Genomic DNA, 26416 nt, shown 5'->3' on the forward strand with positions numbered 1-26416 from the left:
TGGAAACAATTCAAATATCTATAAACAGATGAAGGAGAAAAAAACATGGTATATCCACACAATGGAATATTATTCAGCCATAAAAAGGAATCAAATACTTATACATGCTACAATATGGATTAACATATTTTGCTAAGTGAAATAAGCCAGACACAAAAAAGCCACATACTGCATGATTCCATTTATAAGAAATATCCAGAACAGGCAAATCTATAGTGATAGAAAGATTAGTGGTTTCCAGAAATTGAGAGGAAGAGAGAATGGAGAGTTGTTGCTTAATAGTTACACGGTTTCCTTTCGGCATATTGAAAATGTTCTGGAACAAGATAGAGGTAATGGTTGCACAACATTGTGAATGTATTAAATGTGACTGTATTGTACACTTTAAAATTCTTAAAATGGTAAATTTTATGTTATGTTTATTTTCCACAATTTTTTAAAAAGCAAGCTCCTTACCATAATCTACAAAAGTTGTTGACCACCTCTCTGACAAATTTTCATACCACTCTGCCCTTGCTCATTATACAGCAGACATATCGGCCTTCTTTGTGTTCTATGAACATGTCAAGCTTCTCCTTACCTTGGGATCTTTGTTTCCTTTGCCTAGAAAATTGCCTCCTCCCCATATCTGCACATGGCTCCTTCCTTTACCAGACCAAATGTCACTTGCTCAGAGAAGCTTTCTTTGGCTACCTTATTTAAATAGAATTTCACCTACCCTACTCCTAGTCACTTTCTACCTCATTACCCTGTGTATATTCTTCATACTACATAACATTATGTGAAGTATCTTACCAATTATTTGCATACTTGTTTATCTATTCCCCCCACTAGAATATAACCTCCAAGAGAGTAGAAATATTATTATTATTATTTTTTAAATTTCTATGTTCCAAGCATCTATAATAGTGTTTGGCACATAGTTTGTTTAATAAATAATTGTTGAATTAGTGAATGAAAAGATATAATTGACACATTAGGTAATTCTCAGTCTTTCTCTTTACCTACACTGATTCTATTGAAAAACTCATAAACCAAATTATTTTGTCTCCTATAATACCTGGGTAACTGTGGATGCCTTCTGGTCGCTGGTGGGATGAGCTTGTACATAGTGAGTAGAGTGGTCTGTCACCACAAGTATGCTCACAAGATTCTGAGATTCTTATTCTGAGGATTTGACTTTCCTTTTTTGTTCAAACTTAAAGAATCAGAGCATAAATACTGAAAATCCTAAAATCATCTAGACTACTGTATGAAAAATTCAAAAGATTCTTATACTGAGATAAAAATAGTAAACATAGTTTACTTACCATTACTGTGCTAAATGTTTTATATAAGTAAAATATATAATCTCATCTTTAAAAATAAACCCTCCTTTGATCCCTTGATGCCTTCCCAGTTCCCCTTAACAGTAAAATTCACCCAAAGTTGTTTATACTTCTTTATCTCCAATTTTTCTCCTTAACCCACTTTAACCAGGTTTTTGGCCCTACCACTCTACTGAAACAGCTCTTCTTAAGGTCACGAGTTGCCAAATGCAATGGTCATCTTTTTGTCCGATGTTACTTTACCTCTCAGCTGCATTTCACACAGTTGATCACTCCCTCCTCTTAAAACGTTTTCTTCACTTGGCTTCCGTGAGACCTTACCCTTAGTTTCTTTCCTCCTTCACTGGCTGCTCCTTCACTGTTTCCTTTGCTGGGTGACTTTTCTTCCTCTTCTCATATCTCTAAATATTGAATTTCCTCAGGTAGAAGTACTACAGAACTCTTCTCAATCTGCACTCATTCCTAGATGATCTCATTCAGACCTATGACTTTGAATCCCATCTATATGCTGATGACCCCCAAATATATAACTCCAGGTTGGTTCTCTCCCTTGAATTCTAGACTTGCATATGTCTACATAACATCTCCACTTGGATGCTTAATAGCATCTCAAACTGAGCTTATACAAAACAGAACTCTTGATACACTTCCTATCTCCAAACTGGTTCCATTACCAGTGTTACATCTCCCTAAACAGTACAACCATTCACACAACTGCTAAAGCTAAGTACATTAAAATACATCTAGAGCCTAGAACAAAACCTGGCACATGGAAGGTGAACAATAAATATTAATCGAATAAATTAATACAATTAATTAATATTATTCTCATAAACCCTCCTCCACGTAATGTGATGGAGCTCAAACCTACAGGATATAGAAAGTAGGAATAGACCTACCTCCCACTGTAACAAATAGAAAAAAAAGATTATATATATATATATATGATTATATATATGTGTGTATATATATATATATATATACACACACACACACCTATGTTGTATATATACCTAGAATTGCATACATATGTACACACACACACACACACCTAGGATTGTTTTTGCTATAGGCAGAGGCACTTTGCTGAGGGGGAAAAAAAGCAGCAGAACATTTTACAGGCTCATAGGTTGACACGAAAGATCAGAATTTGGAGGAGCCTCAAACTCACAATCAGGTCTCACCTTGCTTTCTCCCTATAGGTTTTTCCTGAGCGCTAGAGTGGTATTGGAGGCTAAGAAGCTGGACTGGAAAGTCAAAGATAAATACCTTGCAGTCTCATGATTTATAGGAGACAAAGTCTAGGTAGAGAAAGGGTCCTCTATCAAGAGGGAAGGTTCTGTTTTCAATATTTGCCCTTGAGACTTTTAGTTAAAATTAAGTGGAATTAAAACCACAATCCAGTGCCAACCTAGCTCAATTTCTAACTGGTTTGAGATGATTAGCTCCTTACTCACTTTCCTGACACACAAAAAAAGACCCACCTCTCTCTGAGAGGAAAAATACATTAACATCAGACTTAATGGTCATTTCAGCATGCAAAAATTATGAGACATGTGAAGAAATAGTAAAATGTGACCCATAATCAAGAGGAAAAACTGTCAGTAGAAGTAGACCACTGGTGATCCAGATGTTGGATGTATACATGCTGCAACGTGTTTGTAACTCAAAACATTATGCTAAGTGAAAGAAGCCTGACACAAAAGGTCACATATTGTTTGATTACAATTATGTGAAATATCAAGAATAAATAAATCCACTGAGACAGAAAGCAGATTGGTGGATGCTGGGGTCTAGGAAGAGGGGAGAATAGGGAGTGACTGATAAATGGGCATGGGGTTTTATTTTGAGGTGATGAAGATGTTTTGAAACTAGAGATGGTGGTTGCACAACATTGTGAGTATGCTAAATGCCACTAAACTGTACACTTTAAAATTATTAATTTTATGTTGGTGTATTTCACCTCAATTTTAAAAAAAGAACTCCTTGAATGGTTTAATAGCAGACTGACCACAGCAGGAGAGAATAGTGAACTTAAAGACAATTCAATAGAAACTATCCAAACTGAAACAGAGAGAGAAAAAAAATGGAAAGAAAACAAAAAAAACATACAAAACATGTGGGAGATTGTCAGTCAGTCTAATTTATGTATAATTAGAATCCCAGAAGGAGAAGAGCAAGAGAATGAGGGAGAAAAAAATATTTGAAGAGATAATGGTTGATAATTTCCCCAAAGTGTTAAAAAATATCAACCCATAAATCCAAGAATCTCAGTAAACCCCAAGCAGGATAAACACAACAAAACCATACCTAGGCACGTCATAGTCCAACTTCTGAACCAAGGGTAAAAAGAAAACCCTGAAATCAGCCAGAGTGTGGAAAAGGCAAATTACCTTCAAAGAAGTGAAAATAAGACTGACAACATCCGCTTCAACACAACACAACCCATGGATGCCAGGATATAGTGTAACCACATCTTTAAAATACTATAAGAGAAAACCGCCACTCTATAATTCTATGCCCAGTGAAAATATTCTTCAAAAATGAAGATGAAATAAAGATGGTTTTGGACAAACAAAAGTTGTGAGAATTCATTGCCAGAAGAACAGCACTGGAAGAAATACTAATGCCTTCAGGCTGAAGGAAAATAATACTACACTGAAGAACAGAACTACAGAAAGGAATGAAGAACACCAGAAAGGGTATATATGTGAGTAAATATGAAAGATATTTTTTACTATTTAAAGTAACAATAATAACAGCTCCTTGTCAAGTTATATTGTATGTAGAAGTATGTAGAAATATATGACAGCACAAAGGATGGGAGCAGATAAATGGAACCTTACTATTGTATAATTTTTGCATTTATCATGAAGTGGTAAAGTACTAATTTAAGATAGACTGAAATAAATTAAGGATGTGTGATGTAGTCTCCAGCCCTCTAGAGCAGGATTTCCCAACCTTGTCACTATTGACTTTTTGGACTTGATAATTCTTTGTTGTGGAGGTCTGTGTTGTGTATTACAAGATGTTTAGCAGTATCCCTGGCTTCTACCCAGTAGATGCCACTAGCACCCTACCTCTCCCCCAAGTGTGACAACCAAAAATATCTCCAGACATTGCCAAATGTCCCCTGGCTACCAAAATCGCTCCTGATTGATAAATACTTCTCTAGAATAACCACTAAAAACATTTGAAAATGGTAAAAACAAAATGCTGGGGCCGGCCCGGTGGTGCAGCGGTTAGGTACGTGCCCTCCGCTTCGGTGGCCCGGGGTTCGCAGGTTCGGATCCTGGGTGTGCACCAACGCACTGCTCGTTAAGCCATGCTGTGGCGGCATCCCATATAAAGTAGAGGAAGATGGGCACGGATGTTAGCCCAGGGCCAATCTTCCTCAGCAAAAAGGAGGATTGGCATCGGATGTTAGCTCAGGGCTAATCTTCCTCACAAAAATAAATAAATAAATAAAATTTAAAAAAATGCTAAGAGAGGACTCAAAATGGAGTAATAATAATGAGAAACTTGATTAATCTAAAAAAAGACAAGATAAGAGTAACAAAGAAACAATGGACAGGGGTCAGCCCCGTGGCATAGCAGTTAAGTGCATGTGCTCTGCTGCTGGCGGCCTGGGTTCGGATCCCGGGTGCACACCGATGCACCGTTTGTCAGGCCATGCTGTGGCGGCATCCCACATAAAGTGGAGGAAGATGGGCACGGATGTTAGCTCAGGGCCAGTCTTCCTCAGCAAAAAGAGGAGGACTGGCATGGATGTTAGCTCAGGGCTGATCTTCCTCACACACACACAAAAAAAACAATGGACAGATAAGACAAATAGAAAACAATAGCAAAGTGATAGGTTTAAATGCAATTATATCATTAATTACATTAATATAAAATAACTAAATGCTATTTATAAGAGACACATTTTACATATAAGGATAATGATAGATCAAAAGTAAAATGATAGAGGGGCTGGCCTGGTGGCGTAGTGGTTAAGTTTGCGCACTCCGCTTCGGTGGCCCAGGGTTCACAGGTTCGGATCCCAGGTGCGAACCTATGCATTGCTTATCAAGCCATGCTGTGGCAGCATCCCATATAAAGTGGAGGAAGATGGGCATGGATGTTAACCCAGGGCCAGTCTTCCTCAGCAAAAAGCGGAGGATTGGCAACAGATGTTAGCTCAGGGCTAATCTTCCTCACACACACACACACACACAGAAAAATAAAAGGATGGAAAATATACCATGCAAACACTAACAACAGCAACAAAGCTGTTATGGTTATATCAATGTTGGACAAATTAGTCTTTAAGGCAAGAAGTATTACTGGAGATAAAGAAGCACATTTCATAATGATAAAATTGTCAATTCAATAGGAAGACAATAGTCCTCATACTATGAGCTAGATGCTATTTTTTTAATTATTCCAATTTTTACAGATGAGAAATCTGTCTCAGAAACATTAAGGGACCTACACAGATAATAAATAATGGATCCAGAACAAGCTTATGCTTTTAAATACCATACAGTATTCTTTGGCATAAAACCAAATCATTTCTCTTCCTGATTCAAGTTAAAGGATTGACTACCCAAGGAACAATGCCACTTCTCTATACTCCTTTAGGGAAATAGGGTGATTTCCCCACAAAGGCATTAATCATTTAAATTTAAACTTTAGCCAGAGTGAGGCCTTGGTACGTCATTTCAGTTGTGAAAGTAACAGAAAAACAGTCTATGATACTACCATACCCTAAGTGTAAAGGTGCATTCAGCACTGCTGTGGTCTAGGGTCCTCGTAGAACTACTTTAAGCTACTGCCAAGAATCAAGTTCAAATCATCCCTTTTTAGATTGCTGTAAAGCAAAGTGGAAACTTTCTTTTTCCATTACTACTCAAACTACTTCAATAAAGCAAGTCCTATATTCCTGGGGAAAGCATGGAAAGGGTATGAGTGAAATTTAATTTTGTCAGAAAAGTAAATAAAAAAAAAGAAATTTCCAGTAAGTCATATTCCTCTGTTCTCTGGGAAATAACATTTTCAGTGTCTGACTCTCCTGAAAAAGCCTCCGGACAGGGTGGGAAGCCACTAATCTGCAGGGAGCCATTTGGTCCTTGGCATAATTTTTTCTACTTTAAAAAATATAGTATTTATTATTTTATTATAAAACTAATGTATACTGGAAAGGGAAAAATAGTAAACTTTAATGTGGAGAACCTTGGGAAACACCACCTCAACCAAGTGATCAAGATTAACATCAGCAGTGATAAGGCATGTTGATATCAGTGTACTCCTGATATGATGTAAAGAGGACGCGTCACTTCTATGGTATTTTTTCCCAAAAACTCACAACCCTAGTCTAATCATGATAAAAAAAAATCAGATAAACACAAATTTAGGGACATTCTACAAAATGCCTGACCACTGCTACTCAAAACTCTCAAGGTCACAAAAGAAAGGAAAGAAACTGTCACAAGCTAAGAGCAGACTAAGGAGACATGATAACTAAATGCAATGTAGTATACTGGATTAGATCCTGGAAATGAAAATGGAATTAATGGAAAAAATGGTAAAGTATGATTAAAGTCTGAAGCTTAGTTAATAATATACCATTGTTGGTTTCTTAGTTTTGATAAATGTCACCGTAATGTAAGATGATAACATTAAAAGAAACTGAAACTATGTACTATCTTTGTAACCTTTCTGTAAAACCAAAATTATTCCAAAATAAGAAACTTTATTTTAAAATGTAATACATGATTGTGGTGGAAAGGAAAAAAAAGAAATGAAAGAGAGAATAAAGAAGAGAAAGAAAGAAATGAGGGAAGGAAAGCAGGAAGGAAGGAAGGAAACTAAATAATAAATGTAAAAAGTAAATAATTTTTTAAAATTCTCCAGCGGTAAACTATTATTAAAAAGTTTTTTGGGGCCAGCCTGGTGGCATAGTGGTTAAGTTCGCGCACTCTGCTTCAGTGGCCTGGGGTTCACGGATTTGGATCCCAGGCACAGACCTATGCACTGCTTATCAAGCCATGCTGTGGCAGGCATCCCACATATAGAATAGAGGAAGATGAGCACAGATGTTAGCCCAGGGCCAATCTTCCTCAGCAAAAAGAGGAGGATTGGCAACAGATGTTAGCTCAGGGCTAATCTAAAAAAAAAAAAAAATTTTGTGTACAATTCCAGATTTTTCTTTTATGCATCTAGACATATTCAAATATATATATGCTTTTTTTTTTCAGAGGCAGGATAATTTTTGCATGTCTTATAATTTGATTTTCCTTTTACTATATAACAGCTATAGTTCCATTAATTCTCACATTTAGTCAGAAAATGTATAGTGACTGATAATTATTCAGGAGGGGAAAGTATGTGGATGTGGCCTTACTAACACTTCCTATAGGTATTATTCCGCAAGCGATGAGACGTGTCAGAAAAGGAAAGGGGTAAGTGAAGCACATGGCAAGCAATTTTTAAGGCTCCTCTCTAGAACTCTACATTTTTAAAGACTTGAATCTTTGCCTAGAGAGGGAGGGGCAGATGTTATTTGATATGCCCAGATTCCTTGGGTATGAAGATACTTCTGCAGCACAGCCCAAAGCCTAGTCATTTCACATGAAAAATTAGACCTGTTATTGGGACAATTGGTGGGGAAAGCAATTTAGCCTTTTGTGGATCATGAGGGATGAAGAACTGAGGATAATCTCAAGGAGCCCTATACCAGCACCAAGGAAAGAATCATATAAACTCTGGGACATGCTATTGAATTGCAGCAAAAGTGGCATATACCAGATGTAGCAATGAGAAGAAAGATGATCAAAAACTTAAAGTAATTCATATTCTCCAGGGAAGTAAAGCTTCAGTTAGAAAGATCACATGTTTGAAGACTCATGAGCAGACATTTAGGAGTGTTGAGAGCCACAGGGATGTACAGAACATAGTCGTCCCTCAGTATCCACTGGGGATTGGTTCCAGGACCCCCGCGGATACCAAAATCCACGGATGCTCAAGTCCTTTATTTAAAATGGCATAGTATTTGCATATAACCTACACACATCCTTTTGTATACTTTAAATCATCTCTAGATTGCTTATTATACCTAATACAATGTAAATGTAAATGCTTATGTAAATACTTGTTATAGTGTATTGTTTAAAGAATAATGACAAGAAAAAAAGTCTGTACACTTTCGGTACAGATGCAACCATCTGCGATTGGTTGTATCTGTGGATGCAAAACCCGTGGATAGGGAGAGCCAACTGTATGCTCCTTCTTACTTAGCAAGGTGTGGGGAAAAGGGTATCTGCTTAGGGTTTAAGGCTGGAGATACTGTTGAAAGACAAAGTCTATGGCCATACCACCCTCAACGAGCCTGATCTCCTCTGATCTCGGAAGCTAAGCAGGGTTGGTCTGATTAGTATTTGGATGAGAGACATTCAAAAAAGGGAGCAATTGAAAAGGAATATCAGACTCACCTCAATCTGGTGAAGGCAGGGGCTATCCTGAGATGCACACAGCTAAAGCTCTAGTTTTCCACATAAGGACAGATTCCTTGCTCCTTCACATGGTGCACATGATATGGAAAGGTGAGAAGAAAAATGCTTAAGTCCTAAGTCAGTAAGAAGAGGAAACCTAGAGCAACTGAGGTGACTATAGAGACGAGTATGAATGATGAAAAGTCCAGGGAAAAAGAAGGACTGTATTTAGATTTACAGAAAAAAAGCAAAAATAGTACAGAGAGGTCCCATATACCCTACACCTAGTTTTCCCTGTTATTAACATCTTACGTTAGTTTGGTACACTTGCTACAATTAATGAACCAATGTTGATATATTAAATCTAACCTTTATTCAGATATCCTTAGTTTTTATCTAGTGTCCTTTTGCTGTTCCAGGATCCCGTCCAGGATACACTTTACATTTAGTCATCATGTCTCCTTAAGTTTCTCCTGGCTGTGACAGTTTCTTAGACATTTCTTGTTTTCGATGACCTTGGAAGTTTTGAGGAGTACTGTTCAGGTATTTTGTAGAATGTCCCTCAACTTATTTTTTTCTGATGTTCTTCTTGTGACTCGAATTTGGGGAAGAAAACCACAGATGTAAAGTGCCATTTCATCACATCACATCAAAGGTACATACTATCAGCATGACTTATTAATGTTGATGCTAATCTTTATCACCTTCCTATTGAGTTTTGACAATTTTTTAATGTATTATCTATACAAGTCATTTGCCACATATGTGATTTGCAAATATTTTCTCCCAATCTTTAGCTTCTCTTTTAATTTTTTTTACATTGTCTTTTATGAGCAAAAGTTTTAATTTTGATGAAGTCCGGTGTATCAATATTTTCTCTTATAGATCTTACTCTTTCTATCATGTCTAAGAATTCTTTGCCCAACCCCAGGTTATGAAGTTCTACTATATTTTCTTACTTTCTTCTAAAAGTTTTATAGTTTTATGGGCCGGCCCCGTGGCGTAGCGGGTAAGCACGCGCACTCCACTACTGGTGGCCAGGGTTCGGATCCCGGGTGCGCACCAACGTGCTGCTTCTCTGGCCATGCTGAGGCCAAGTCCCACATACAGCAACTAGAAGGATGTGCAACTATGACATACAACCATCTACTGGGGCTTTGGGGGAAAAAAAATTAAAGTTTTATAGTTTTACATTTTGTGTTAAGATCTATGATCCAGAGGAGAGAAGTCAAGATGGCAGCATAGGCAGACTCTGAACTCACCTCCTCCCGTGGACACAGCCAATTTACAACTACTTGTGGAAAAATTACCCCTGAGAGAGAACTGAAAACTGGATAAGAGGAACTCCTGCAACAACGGACAATCCTAGCTGAGTTAGAAGAGGCAGAAACTCCCTTCTGGAGAGGAAAAACGCCGCCTTCACAAGCTGCAGCGCCTCACGGCTGCCCGGGAGCAGCCCATAGGTACGCAGCCCTCCCTGGAGGCGACAGGCCCTGAGCTGGGGTGCGCCCCCGCTGTGGGAATTTTCTGGACCCAGCACAATCGAGACCAGCGGCATAATATCTGACTTTGCCTGCTACTAAAACGTTGGGGAGTACCCCCAGAAAAGCTTGTTCACAAAGAAAGTAAAACCGGCTCTTAAAGGGCCTGCACGCAAACTCACCCGTTTCAGAAAGCATCCTAAAGTCACCAGAAAGAAAGGTGCATAGTGCTTTGGTGAAAAGAGACTCACCTGATAGGCCCTGAGTGCATCTCGGTGAGAGGTGAGACCTCTGCAGGGACTGGGACATTGGCGGCGGCCATTGTTGTGGCCTGGTGTGGGCGTGCTGACACAGACGCCATTAGAGTTCCCCCTGGGGCCTGCTAGCCCAGGGTCTGCCCCACCAGCTAGAGCACGGATTTTTTTTTTTAATTTATTTTTTCCCCCAAAGCCCCAGTAGATAGTTGTATGTCATAGCTGCACATCCTTCTAATTGCTGTATGTGGGACACGTCCTTAGCATGGCCGGAGAAGCAGTGCGTCAGTGCACGCCCGGGATCTGAACCCGGGCCGCCAGAAGCGGAGCACGCACACTTAACTGCTAAGCCATGGGGCTGGCCATAGAGCACCGATTTAATCAGGCTCAGCCAGGGCAGGCAGCCCACCCTAGAGACTGGCCCCACCCAACAACAAGCCCTCAGGCAACTTGTGGGCCTGCATAGATTGGTGACTGGATTCTCTGCAGCCTGGCAACTGAGTCGACTTCAGCGGGGCAGGGCATGCACAAGGAGCGGGTGGAGAGTGTGGGGCAGTGGTGGAGTGTGTGGGGCTCCCACCATGGAGAGACTGGGTACACTTCGGGAGGTTGGGGCACGCACACAGGGCAGGACTGTGATGATTGTGTGTGTGGACCTGTGGGCGGCAGGGCTTCTCAGCTGCAGAAGACTTGTGCCTCTCAAAGACCCACATAGGAGGTTTGTCCGACCTTCCAAAGCCTGAAACAATTGGGTATTCCTGTGCCTGAGGCCAGCCCCACCCAGCTGCAATCCTCAGAGAGCTGACAAGAGACCTAAAGGCTGGAGGCTTATAGCAATTGTAAGGCCCTGAGCCTAACAACCTGCCACGCTGGGGGCCTACTCACTTAAAAGAAATACTGCAACACAAATGTGGTATTAGAACTTGCATCCAACTGTGCAGGCGCTCCCCACAGCTGATAAAGAGACTGAAGGGCCCATAACAACTACAAGCAGCTGAGCATTACAACAGCTGGCCAGGAGCATAACTCGGCCTCCCTGGGCACCTACAGGGAGAGCAAACAGGCAACAAGAGAAGGACACACGTAGCCCACATAGAGGTCACCCCTGGAACATTGAGAACTGAGGGAAGCACGTTGCAGGCCTCCTAAGCCATCACTTACATAAGATCACCTATCCAAGAGCAGGAGACGTAGCTTACCTACCTAATACGTAGACACAAGCACAGGGAAAGAGGCAAAATGAGGAGGCAAAGGAATACATTCCAAGTAAGGGAACAGGACAAAACCCCAGAAAAGGAACTAAGTGAAACAGAAATGAGCAACCTACCTGACAGAGAGTTCAAACAAAGAGTGTTAAGGATGCTCACTGATCTGGGGAGAAGAATAGATGAACTCAGTGAGAACGTCAACAAAGAAATGGAAGATATAAAAAAGAACCAATCAGAAATGAAGAATACAATACTGGAAATGAAAAATTCACTAGAGGGACTCAAAAGCAGAGTAGAGGATACAGAAGAACGGATCTGTGAGCTGGACAAAAGACTAGAAGAAATTACCCAAGCTGAACAGGTAAAAGAGAAAAGAATTAAAAAGAATGAGGACAGTCTAAGGGACCTCTGGGACAACATCAAGCGCACTAACATCCATGTTATAGGTGTCCCAGAAGGAGAAGAGCGAGACAAGGGGGCAGAGAATCTATTTCAAGAAATAATAGATGAAAACTTCCCTAACCTAAGGAAGGAAACAGACATCCAGGTGCAAGAAGCACAGAGAGCCCCAAACAAGATAAACCCAAAGAGGCCCACACCAAGACACATCATAATCAAAATGTCCAGAATTAAAGATAAAGAGAGAATCCTAAAAGCCGCAAGAGAATGTCAGGTTACATACAAAGGAAACCCCATAAGGCTATCAGCTGACTTGTCAGCAGAAACCTTACAGGCTAGAAGAGAATGGCATGATATATTTAAAGTGCTAAAAGGAAAAAACTTACAGCCAAGAATACTCTACCCAGCAAGGTTATCATTCAAAATGGAAGGAGAGATCAAAAATTTCCCCGACAAGCAAAAATTAAAGGAGTTTGTCACCAAGAAACCAGTGCTACAAGAAATGTTAAAGCGACTGATTTAAGGGAAAAAGAGAAGACCACAAATAGGAAAAATTATCTATTTCCATGATAAGAGGGTAATGGATACAAATGCACAAAAAAGAGGTTAGATATGATATCAAAAACATAAAAGGAGGGAGGAGGGGAGTTAAAGAGCAGAGCTTTCATACAGAGGTCAAACTAAAGAGACCATTAATTCTGTACAGAAGAAGAAAGGAACAGAGAAGGACTACTAAAACACTGAGAAAAAAAAAGTTAAAAAATGGCAGTAAGTACATACTTATCAATAGCTACTTTAAACGTCAATGGAATAAATGCTCCAATTAAAAGGCATAGGGTGGCTGATTGGATAAAAAAACAAGACCCATGTATATGCTGCATACAAGAGACACACTTCAGACCTAAAGACACTCACAAACTGAAAGTGAAGGGATGGAAAAAGATACTCTATGCAAATGGCAATGAAAAGAAAACTGGGGTAGCAGTACTCATATCAGACAAAATAGACTTTAAAACAAAAACTGTAAAAAGAGACAAAGAAGGGCATTACATAATGATCAAGGGAACAATCCAACAAGAGGATATAACACTTGTAAATATCTACGCACCCAATGTAGGCGCACCTAAATATATAATTATTAACAGACATAAAAACAGAAATAGACAGTAACACAATAATAGTAGGGGACTTTAACACTCCACTTACACCAACGGATAGATCATCCAAACAGAAGATCAATAAGGAAATATTGGCCTTAAACGACACACTAGAACAGATGGACCTAGTAGATACATACAGAGCATTCCATCCAAAAACCGAAGAATACACATTCTTTTCAAATGCACATGGAACATTCTCCAGGATTGACCACATATTAAGCCACAAAACAAGTCTCCATAAATTTAAGAAGACTGAAATAATACCAAGCATCTTTTCTGACCACAACGGTATGAAACTAGAAATCAACTATAGGAAGAAAATCAGAAAAGCCACAAATACGTGGAGATTAAACAAAATGCTACTGAACAACGACTGGGTCAATGAAGAAATGAAAAAAGAAATCAAAAAATACCTGGAGACAAATGAAAATGAAAATACGACATGCCAGAATTTATGGGATACAGCAAAAGCGGTTCTAAGAGGGAAGTTTATAGCAATACAGGCCTATGTCAACAAACAAGAAAAATCTCAAATAAACAGTCTAACAGTGCACCTAAAGGAACTGGAAAAAGAAGGACAAAGAAAGCCCAAAATCAGTAGAAGAAGGGAAATAATAAAAATCAGAGCAGAAATAAATGAAATAGAGACCAATAAAACAATAGAAAAAATTAATAAAACCAAGAGCTAGTTCTTTGAAAAGATCAACAAAATTGACAAACCTTTAGCTAGACTCACCAAGAAAAAAAGAGAGAAGGCACAAATAAGTAAAATCGGAAATGAAAGAGGAGACATTACAACAGACACCTCAGAAATACAAAAGATTATAAGAGAATACTAAGAAAAGCTGTATGCCAACCAATTCGACAATCTGGAAGAAATGGATAAATTCTTAGAATCACACAACCTTCCAAAACTGGATCAAGAAGTAGAGAATTTGAATAGACCAATCACCAGTAAGGAAATCGAAACAGTAATCAAAAACCTCCCCCAAAATAAAAGTCCAGGACCAGACGGTTTCCCTGGTGAATTCTACCAGACATTCAAAGAAGACTTAATATCTATTCTTCTCAAACTCTTCCAAAAAAGTGAGGATGGGGGGAAGCTCCCTAACTCATTCTATGAAGCCGACATTACCCTGATACCAAATCAGACAAAGACAACACAAAAAAAGAAAATTGCAGGCCAATATCACTGATGAACATCGATGCAAATATCCTCAACAAAATACTAGCAAATCGCATACAACAATACGTTAAAAAGATTATACACCATGATCAAGTGGGATTTATTCCAGGTATGCAGGGATGGTTTAACATTCGCAAATCAATCAACGTGATACACCACGTTAATAAAATGAAGAATAAAAATCACATGATCATCTCAATAGATGCAGAGAAAGCATTTGACAAGATACAGCATCCATTTATGATAAAAACTCTGAATAAAATGGGTATAGAAGGAAAGTACCTCAACATAATAAAGACCATATATGAGAAACCCACAGCTAATATCATCCTCAATGGTGAAAAACTGAAAGCTATCCCTCTAAGAACAGGAACCAGACAAGGATGCCCACTCTCACTACTCCTATTTAACATACTACTGGAAGTCCTAGCCAGAGCAATCAGGCAAGAGAAAGAAATAAAAGGGATCCAAATTGGAAAGGAAGAAGTGAAACTGTCACTATTTGCAGATGACATGATTTTATATATAGAAAACCCTAAAGAATCCACCAGAAAACTTTTAGAAGTAATAAACGAATATGGTAAAGTTGCAGGATACAAAATCAACATACAAAAATCAGTTGCAGGGGCCAGCCCGGTGGCGCAAGCAGTTAAGTTCACGTGCTCCGCTGCAGCAGCCCGGGGTTTGCTGGTTCGGATCCCGGGCACGCACCGACTCACTGCTTGGCAAGCCATGCTGTGGTGACATCCCATATAAAGTGGAGGAAGATGGGCATGGATGTTAGCCCAGGGCCAGTCTTCCTCAGCAAAAAGAGGACGATTGGCAGATGTTAGCTTAGGGCCCATCTTCCTCACACACACACACAAAAAAATCAGTTGCATTTCTCTACAATAACAACGAAGTAGCAGAAAGAGAAATTAAGAATACCATCCCATTTACAATTGCAACCAAAAGAATAAAATACCTAGGAATAAACTTAACCAAAGAGGTGAAAGAGCTGTACACAGAAAACTATAAAACATTGCTGAAAGAAATTGAAGAAAACACAAAGAAATGGAAAGATATTCCGTGCTCTGGGTTGGAAGAATTAACATAGTTAAGATGTCCATACTTCCTAAAGCAATCTATAGATTCAATGCAATCCCTATCAAAGTTCCAACAACATTTTTGACAGAAATAGAACAAAGAATCCTAAAATTTATATGGAACAACAAAAGACCCCGAATAGGTAAAGGAATCCTGAGAAAAAAGAACAAAGCTGGAGGTATCACACTCCATGATTTCAAAATATACTACAAAGCTATAGTAACCAAAACAGCATGGTACTGGCACAAAAACAGACACACAGATCAATGGAATAGAATCAAAAGCCCAGAAATAAACCCACACATCTATGGACAGCTAATCTTTGACAAAGGAGCCAAGAACATACAATGGAGAAAAGAATGTCTCTTCAACAAATGGTGTTGGGAAAACTGGATAGCCACATGCAAAAAAGTGAAAGTAGACCCTTACCTTACACCATACACAAAAATTAACTCCAAATGGATTAAAGACTTGAATATAAGACCTGAAACTATGAAACTTCTAGAAGAAAACATATGCAGTACGCTCTTCGCCATCAGTCTTAGCAACATATTTTCAAGTACCATGTCTGACAGGGCAAGAGAAACAATAGAAAAAATAAACAAATGGAACTACATCAAGCTAAAAAGCTTCTGCACAGCAAAGGAATCCATCAACAAAACGAAAAGACAACCTAACAATTGGGAGAAGATATTTGCAAACCATACATCTGATAAGGGCTTAACCTCCAAAATATATAAAGAACTCATGCATCTCAACAACAAAAAAACTAACAACCCAATTAAAAAATGGGCAAAAGACCTGAACAGACATTTCTCCAAAGAAGATATACAGATGGCCAACAGTAACACTAAAAGATGTTCAACATCATTAACTATCAGGGAAATGCAAATCAAAACTACAACGAGATATCATCTCACGCCCGTCAGAATGGCTATAATTAACAAGACAGGAAACAACATGTGTTGGAGAGGATGTGGAGAGAAGGGAACTCTCATACACTGCTGGTGGGAGTGCAAACTGGTGCAGCCACTATGGAAAACAGTGTGGAGATTCCTCAAAAAATCAAGGATAGAACTACCATATGATCCAGCTATTCCACTGTTGGGTGTTTATCCAAAGAACTCGAAAACACCAATGTGTAATGATACATGCACCCCTGTGTTCATTGCAGCATTATTCACAATAGCCAAGACTTGGAAGCAACCTACGTGCCCATCAAGGGATGAATGGATAAAGAAGCTGTGGTATATATTCACAATGGAATACTACTCAGCCATAAGAAACGATGAAATCCAGTCATTTGTGACAACATGGATGGACATTGAGGGTATTATGCAAAGTGAAATAAGTCAGAGGGAGAAGGTCAAATACTGTATGATTTCCTTCATTAAGTAGTAGATAATAACAACAATAAACAAACACATAGAGACAGAGATTGGATTGGTGGTTACCAGAGGGGTAACCGAGGGGGAGGGGGAGGGGGAAGAGAGGAGGGCGAAAGGGATAATTCGGCACATGTGTGTGGTGATGGGTTGTAATTAGTATTTGGGTGGTGAACATGATGTAGTCTATGCAGAAATAGATGTATAATGATGTACACCTGAAATTTATACAATGTTATAAACCAATGTTACTGCAATAAAAAAAAAAGATCTATGATCTATTTTGAGGCAAGTTTTGTATAAGATGAATAAAGGTATTATTGTTTTTAGCATATAAATCCTGTACATATTTTCTCTACTGTTTTTCTATTTTCTATTTCACCTATCTCCACTCTAATCTTTATTATTTTTTTCCTTCTGCTAGTTTTGGGTTTAGTTTACTCTTCTTTTTCTAGTTCCTTAAGGTGTACAGTTAGATTATTAATTTGAGATCTTTTTTCAGTTTTTAATGTGGACATTTATAGTTATAAATTCTAAGCACTGGTTTCACTGTGTCCCACAAGTTTATTATGATGTGTTTTCATTTTTGCCCACGTCAAGGTGTTTTCTAATTTTCCTTGTGATTTCTTCCTTGACCCATTGTTTGTAAGACTGTGTTTTTAAATTTATGCGTATTTGTGAGTTTTCTAGTTTTCTGGCTTCATGCCATTGTGGTCAGAAAATATACTTTCTGTAATCTCAATCTTTTAAATTTATTAAGACATTTTTTGTGACCTGACCTGATATATGGGCTGTTATGGAGAATGTTTCATATGCAGTTGATAAGAATGTGCATTCTGTTTTTGTTGGGTAGGGTGTTCTGTATATGTTTTATACATTTAATTGGTTACTAGTGTTGTTCAAGTCTTCTATTTCTTTTTGTTCTGTCTGGTTGTTCTATCCATTATTGAAAGTGGGGTATTAAAGCCTCCAACTGTTATTGTAAGATTGTCTATTTCTCCTTTCAAGTCTATCAATTTTTGTTTCATATTTTGGGGGCTCTGTTTTAGGTACATGTATGTTTATAATTGCTATATTTTCTTGAATCATTGAAATTTCTATCAGTATATAATGTCCTTCTTTGTGTCTTATAACCTTTTATTACTTAAATTCTATTTTGTCTGATGATGATATAGGCACCTCAGCTCTCTTATGGTTACTATCTGCATGGTATATCTTTTGCCATCCTTTTACTTTCAAACTCTTTGTGTCTTTGTATCTAAAGTGAATCTCTTATAGACAACATTTAGATGGATCATGTTTTTCTATGTAATCTTAAAATATTTTCTTTTTAATTGGATAATTTAATCCATTTACATTTAAAGTAATTACTGATATGGAAGGACTTACTTCAGTTATCTGTTTTCTGTATGTCTTATATGCTTTTTGCTCCCCAATTCTTCCTTTACTGCCTTTTTTTCATTTTTAGTTGTTATTTTGTAGTGTACCATTTTGATTTCCTTCTTTACTTTTCTGTATACTTTTTAGTTATTTTCTTATTAGTTATCTTGGGGATTCCAGTTAACATCCTAAATTTATAACAACCCAGTTTTAATAATACAAACTTAGCTTTTATAGTATACAAACACTCCACTCCTATATGTCTCCACCTCTTCCCTTTATATTATTATTTCCACAAATCACATCTGTATACACTGTGTGCCTATTAATGTAAATTTCTAAATATTGGTTTATGCATTTGTCTTTTAAATAACACAGTAAAAATAGAGGAGATGTAAAGTATAGTATAAGTATAGTAACACTGGCTTTTATATTTACTTGGGTAGTTGCCTTTACCAGTGTTCTTTATTTCTTCATGTGAGTTTTAATTAAGAGGACCCACTAATACCTAAAGAGAGGATGGTGAGATTGAGAAGAATTTCTAAGCCAAGAGTATGGTTTTCTTCCTCTGTGAATGAGATGTGGGCTGTACTCAAGGTGACAAGCATAAGATAGAGTTAAAGGAATCTTTTCTCATTTAAGAAATGATCTAGAAATATTGAAAAGTAGAGATTTAGAGTGCAGACTCTGGGTCTGGGTTCAAACCTCAGCTCCACCATTAACTAGTATGTGAGCTTGGGCTAGTTAACCCTTCTATGCTTCAGTTTTCCTCATCTGTAAAAGGAGATAACAGCAGCTACCACATAGAATTATAATGAGTTAAAGTTTGTTGGTCTGAGGGTGTAAGTATTATCAAACACCTATGGATGAAGTGAACAACAACAGAAAAGCTTTCATCTATCCTGTGAGGCTTTACCAATCTGAAAGCCTGTCCTAAGTTATCTTGGAGGAGGAGCTGCTATGTTCCAGCAGTTGATGGAAAAATGACTGGTAATTTGAACTACTTAGAGGTGTTAGTTTATTTAGGTGGCATAATCATATTAGCCAAGAACTTGGAGCAAAATGAATGATGACTTGGACGTATAGGACCACTTGGAAGATGCCAGCTTGAAAGTATCCATTGACAAATACCATTTCTACCAGTCCTGGATTATGTGGTATATTGTGCCACAACTAGAGGTGATCAAGATTATAAAAAGATTTTCACTCTTATTAATTGGCCCTGTTCATCAATTATAGAAAATTAAGTATCTTCTTGGATTGGTGAAACTCCTTCATGAACCAACTTAGAGTTATCAGATTAAAAATGAGACAGTTTAATGATCAGATAGAGGGTAGACAGGTCATCTTACCCCTTTAGGGATTGGTTGGAAATGGCCTATAGATAGGTCTTTAAGACATTGATGACCTGCTTAGGCTCCTGTCCTAGTATTTGTCGATCTCATCAAACCCTGTGTTTAACATCCTTTTTACATAAAGATTGTGGTTTATCAGGAAAATTATGAAGAGATAATATATAACTATTGCCATTATAAGTCTGTCTGAGGGTGAGACTCAATATCCTAATCACAAAATAGAATTCTTGACTTTAAAATGAGCTCTTATGGGGAAATACATTTATGGTGTGCCTTTTCAGATTCACTGCTTATCTATGTAATTACCGATGCCAAGGTAGGTGCTATTAGCAGTAGCACTAACACAACTTAATTTTATTCTTCAGTACAATATTGTCTATAGATTTGGGCTCAAGATTGAGATGTTGATGCTGTCTCTCATAACTCATACCAATGGGCTATTGAAACTATTTCCAATGAAGTGTTCAGGGCTATCTGTAGCTCCAAAAGTATAGGACACTTTTCTAAGTGAGAAATAGCCAAAAGCTTGGGGCTGCCTCCAGAGACTGGGTCTATGGTTGGGATCAACTCTGTGGTCATGGCAACTTGTTAATGTTCCAAGTAGGAGTCAGACCTAGAGGAAAGGACAATGGACAAAATGCAAGCTAAAATGCCAGATTAAAGGAAAAACCAACAGCCTCCTAGGAGAAACTATATAGGCTATCTCCACAGAATAAATATTTTGCTTGAAGAATAGCATAAATGAATACTGATTAATGGTATATTACATTATACCCTGTGCAAGGGCAATGGGAACAACTGGTTATACCTCAAGAATGCTATTCCCATGGTTGTGAGAGTTTTATATGATGGCATTAGACGTGTGGGGAAGGAAAGAACTGTAGACATAGGGTCTAGTTTGGGGCTGAGGATGACTAAGGGCACCAAGGTCAAATGTGAAACTTTTACTGTCTGCATTCAATGAAGAATGTTCCCAACGCAGCAGCTTACCTGGAAGCCATTCAAAACCAAATACTCTTAGAGCTGATAAGTGTAGCCTCCTTGAATACCCAAATGGAGTACCATAAAATGCATTCCAAAAGAGATAAATCTTACTCTTAGCTAATCAGCCACATGCCCAAAATCCAGAAGAATGTGCAGGAGAGGGCTCCCCTGGTAGGAGAACTGTAAGTAGCTTTTCCATACCATACAGCTCATCCTGCCTGCTCCACTACACGTGTTGAATCTTTGTCTTGATTCTTGGAGCCACCCATGTAGTCACCTTTCTCCTTGGGAGCCTATTCCCTCTTTGGAGTCATTATCTCTTCCCTTATTCTTCCACAGGCCCCTCCTCCTCTTAAACCTCTCTGTTTTACTCTTCTGAGCTCCTACATTTTGTTTGCTCAGTCTTTGACCCAGCTTGTTTGTCATTTGTTCTATCTAGTTCTTTCATGGAAGGTGGAAAGGTCTTTAAATCCATGTGAATGGAAAATGAGATGAAGGAAAGCAACTTCCATCAGTCTGGCATTTGAACATAGTTCCTATGAGTTGTTATGCTAAAAGAGTCTCAGTCTCGTTAGCCTATTTACGGTCGCATTTCAAATAGCCCCCTTCTATTATGCTAGTTTCTGTGTATTTGTACCCACAACCCCACCTAACACACACAACATTCTACAAAAGGATCAATTAAACCAAGAGACTATAAAGATTTTACTATTGTGAAATTATAATGGGAAATTTATGTTGGCTACAGCTACCCTCCACATACAAGTATCCATTTGCTTCCATTCATAAACTGTGAGAGGTTGTTTTTTTGTTGTTGTTTTGGTTTTGTTTCTTTATTCTGGGGAGAGGAACCAAAAGAGATGAAGAAAGAGGATAGAGACGATGATGTACGATGTGTACCCAGCCCTGTGGACTGAGTGACCTCTTGTGGTTAGAGAAGGGTGAGAGAGCTAGAAGCTGCAGGGAGCATTCAAGAAAGGCTCTGAAACTCTGGGCACAAGCAAGTCGGCTTTAGAATGCAGGCAACACAGTGTAAAGGGGAGGCCCTTTCCTTTGCCTCTTCATGGGACCCAGTACAGGTCTGATAACCCAAAGGTTGGGCATTTTAGAAGCATCTAAAGACAGCCTATTTGACCTTATCAGTGGTGCCAGTGGTGATGCTTTTCTGAGTAGCTTTACAGGTAGCAGATGTAGATAAATAGGATCCAGAAAAGGAGGAAAGAACAGAGAAGATGTGGAGTGGAAACCACAGCTGATAGTTTGCAGTCACATGTGAGGCATCCCTTTGCTGCAGTCTCCCAGCAGACATTTGTATTACATACATATACACTTACACATATATTCATGAAAAAATGTATTGACTGCATAAATGCATATGTAGAAACAAAAAAATCTACAGATAAATATTATAATTAATAAGTGAATTTTGCAAGTTCACTAGGTAAAAAGTCAATGTGCAAAAATCAATTTTATTTCAATATACTATCAACAAGCAATTATAAATAAAAATCTTTAAAAGATACCATTTACAATAACATAAAATACCTAGGAATTAATCTAACAAGACTTCTAATGGGAAACTACAAAATACCATTGAAAAAAAGTTGAAGCAGATGTAAACAAATGGAGGAATTTGCTAAGTTCCTGGACTGGAGGACTCAATATTATAAAGATGGCAGTAGTCTCCAAATTGATTTATAGATACAATCCAACCAATCAAAATCTCCACACATTTTTCTTCTTTTTTTTTTTTGGTGGACATTGACAAGCTGACTTTAAAATTTATAAAGCAGTGCAAAGAGCCAAGAACAGCCAAGACAATCTTAAAGAAGAACAAAGTTGAAGGATTGACATTATCAGATAGTGAGACTTATAAAACTACATTAATATAGATAATTTGGTCTTTTCAAAAGAGTAGACAAATAGAGCAATAGAGAGAATACAGTCCAGAAAAATCCCGTATATATGTGGACATTTGATTTAAGACAAAGGTGACACTTTGCAGATCAATAAGTAAAGGAATTCTTTTAAATTAGTCATTGTAGGTCAATGGAGTATCCATAGAGGAAGAAATGAATCTTGACGTCAACCTCACACTTCTACAAAAATAGTTTCAAGATGGATTGTAGATCTACATGTGAAGGGTAAAACAATAAAGCTTCTAGAACATAACATAATAGAATATATTCATGACTTTGGAGTAACAAAGATTTCTTAAGTAGAACACAAAAATAACACTAACCATTAAATGAAAAGATTGATAAATTGGAACACATTAAAATTTGGAACTTCTGACCATCAAATTATTCCCTTAAGAGAGTGAAAAAACAAGCCAAAGAGTAGGAGATGTCTGCAAAATATATAACTGACAAAGGACTCATATACAAAATACATAAAGAACTACAACAAATCAGTAAGAAAGAGAGAAAACCCTATAGAAAAACGGGCAAGTGACTTGAATAGGCACTTAATAAAAGAGGATATACAAATGACAAAAATATTAAAAGGTGTGCAACATCATTAGTCATCAGGGAAGGTAACTAAAAACCACAATGATATACCACTACACATCCACCAGAATGTCAGAAATTAAAGAGTGACAAGAGCAAATGATGAGGACATGGAGCAACAGAAACTCTCATATATTGCTGGCAAAAATGTAAATTGGTATAACCACTTTGGAAAGCCGTTTGGCATTCTCTACTAAATCTGAAAATGTGTATATTAGAAATGTATATAAAAGGTCTATCACTACAGTAACATTTCAATAAAATTATGTATAAGATATATGGGAATATAATCTTTCTTGGATAAAGTACTTTGAAAAGCCAGTAGAGTGAGGGAAAGATTCTCATGGGGCATGGCTTCTAAGAGGTGATTGTTGCTTTCTGACTGACCACTAGGCTTTTCTTTAGCTAAGTGGGTTGCCAAGATGAAGATAAGAGTTGGGAATCTATGGATAATTGGGTAACCTTGAGAAATAATTTCTGTGAAGAAGGAGAAGGAAGGATTGCTAATGGATGAGAAGAATTCTTCATTGCAAAACAGAGTGTTTGACAACTATCTTTATGAAGTTTCATAAAGATGCATGATATAAACTCTTTCCCTGGTTCCCCCAATATGTTTGGTATCCCCAATATCAACCTTTTTTTGTGAGACAGCATTTGGGAAGATGTAAGGAAGATCATTACCAGGAATCAGATTTTACCGCTAGTCAATCACTCATGCACAGAGTCAAGGGGATGAGACCAACCTTGCTTAATTTTTCTCCATCAAATCATCAATCGGTCCAAAATTTTCCTCCAATGGGCGTTTGGGAGTCCCACCTATCTCCCCCATCTCTTCCAGGAGATCTTCTTAAGTCTTGCTCCTACCCACTCTGTTTCCACTCTTGAGTTCCCCACCTGAGACAACTTTATGTAGGTGCTTTAGATTCTTAGAGGTCTGAGAAACAGACCTTCAGTTGATATTGCTGACAGTTTGCTGATATGTTAATGTGCTGCGTGTCTCAAGCCCCCAAGAAGAGGAGAGAAAGAGAAGGGAGAGGAAGAAAACCCTTTCCTACCAGAAATGCAATTTTATTAATGCTATATGGGTTTGCATTTGTTTAGGGGGTGCACTGGTGGACCTGGAGTAAGAGCAAGGGATGCCCATGGGGATCCTGTCACGTATTGGTGGCTATTGTTATTATTCCAGCCATATTTAACAAGTATTATAACCTTGTTATTATTGAAAGAAATGAATTATTATCTATAGCTTGGAAGTGGTACTTTCCCAGCCTTGAAGTTGTCCTGGAAGATATCATAGTATCTGCCCTTCCAGCTCCCAGCTGGTGGCCCTGAAAGCGGTTTTTGAGGACGAAAGAAATTGAGGAATGATACAAGACTTACAGATCAGGAGAATCACTTTCAAAGGATCAGAAAAGATGTACTGCTCAGGGAAGTGCAGAGGCTATAAATTCAACGAAGGAAGGTTTTAATTACAAGATTAATGATACAAACCAACTAGCATGGGCCGGCCCCGTGGCTTAGCGGTTAAGTGCGCGTGCTCCGCTGCTGGCGGCCCGGATTCGGATCCTGGGTACGCAGGACACACCGCTTCTCCGGCCATGCTGAGGCCGCGTCCCACATACAGCAACTAGAAGAATGTGCAACTATGACATACAACTATCTATTGGGGCTTTGGGGGAAAAAAAATAAAATTACAAACCAACTAGCATTAAACACATGGCAAAGGAGGTAGGAATAAGAAACTAAGACCATTTGATGACAGCAGTTCACTGTGTGGTTGGAAAGTAGCCAAGAGGAGTTCAAGGGGGACAATTCTGGGTCAAAGGTTGTTGTAAGGTGTTGTAAGCACGATTGTGGAAAGATTAGAGGAAGGTTGCAGAGTAAGATAGTGAAGTGGAAAAAGGGAGAGCACAAAGTGAGAAAATAGCAATGTCCATTGGGGGATAAAGGTACCTTATAAATAGCATGTGTTATTGGGCTCCATTCTCCTCGCCGTAGGAAAAAGAAAAAACAGCTCTGAAAAATTGCTGATAAAGTACACACAAATAACTATGACTTATTGTACTTGAAATTATGCACCCTGTAAAGTGTAGTATAGAAGACATTCATATGCAAACTTATTCCCAAGGAGCACCAGGTTCATTAGGGCAAACAACTTTTCAAGTCACACATATGATCTGTGTCACTTAAGTATCTGTTTGGCTGTGCTTTCCATTTTCAAATAATCATTGTGCGTGGATGTCAGGGTAAACATTGAATTAATACAATAAGTTGCATCTTTTTTAAGCCAGAAAAGAGAATATTTATTTTGTTTTGGTGTTCTGCAATTCTCTGGTAGTTAGAAAAAGTGACTTTATTGAAGGTCCATTTTTAAAAAATAAAAATATACATGTATCTATTCCAGGCCAGATATCTTAGTCAGTTTCTCTGGCTACTTATAGGTAAATCATAGAAAGAAAGCCCCCAAAAGTTGTGTACATCAATGTAATGAAAAAGAATGGTTCACTGCCATTTCTCAGTGGTAAAATTGAGAAATCGATGGTTTCTCCCTGCAGAATTCAGCCTTTTCCAACCAGGGTTTAGTTTGAAAGAGATGCCTGTAAGCTAAGTTTTGTGCTGAAAAACAATGGTCCTTGTGGTGCCTAAGTACTATACACGTCTTCCTATAGAATATTTTTCACAAAGACCTAGATCAAGTATGACTAATCTCTAACATTTTGGTTAGGTAAGTTGTTCCTGGTCACCTCCCCTTACAAATATCTGCGAGTAAGAGATAGATTCCTGAATCATACCACATTCTGTAACTCCAATTCAATGGCACGTGTACTTATATGTGTCAAGGCAGATACCCCCTCATGTACTAGTCATGTATATTTTGATATTTTCTGCATGTGTCTCTAGATGACATATTTAGATATTTAATGAATCACAGTTCAAGGAGCAGTACTTTGAGACATCACCAGCTGATTAGAGTCATTTATTTATACAGTATTCATTATTTGGCAATTTGATCTCATCCACATATTTGCAATGAGTAACACATATATTTCCCAAATTAAATGTTTACCAAGTATAATTTAGTTTTGGTATGTTCGTGTTAAGATATGTATTGTAGAAGTCAGTCCATTTGCAATGGGAAGTCTATCTGACTAGTGAAGGTAAAACCTCTCCAAGTGAAGAGAACAGTTTTATCAGAGACTTAAAAACAATTAAGTTCATTTAATTGAA

This window comes from Ceratotherium simum, chromosome X (assembly GCF_057802395.1).
Source record: "Ceratotherium simum simum isolate JZ-2026a chromosome X, ASM5780239v1, whole genome shotgun sequence".
In the NCBI taxonomy this organism is placed as follows: domain Eukaryota; kingdom Metazoa; phylum Chordata; class Mammalia; order Perissodactyla; family Rhinocerotidae; genus Ceratotherium; species Ceratotherium simum.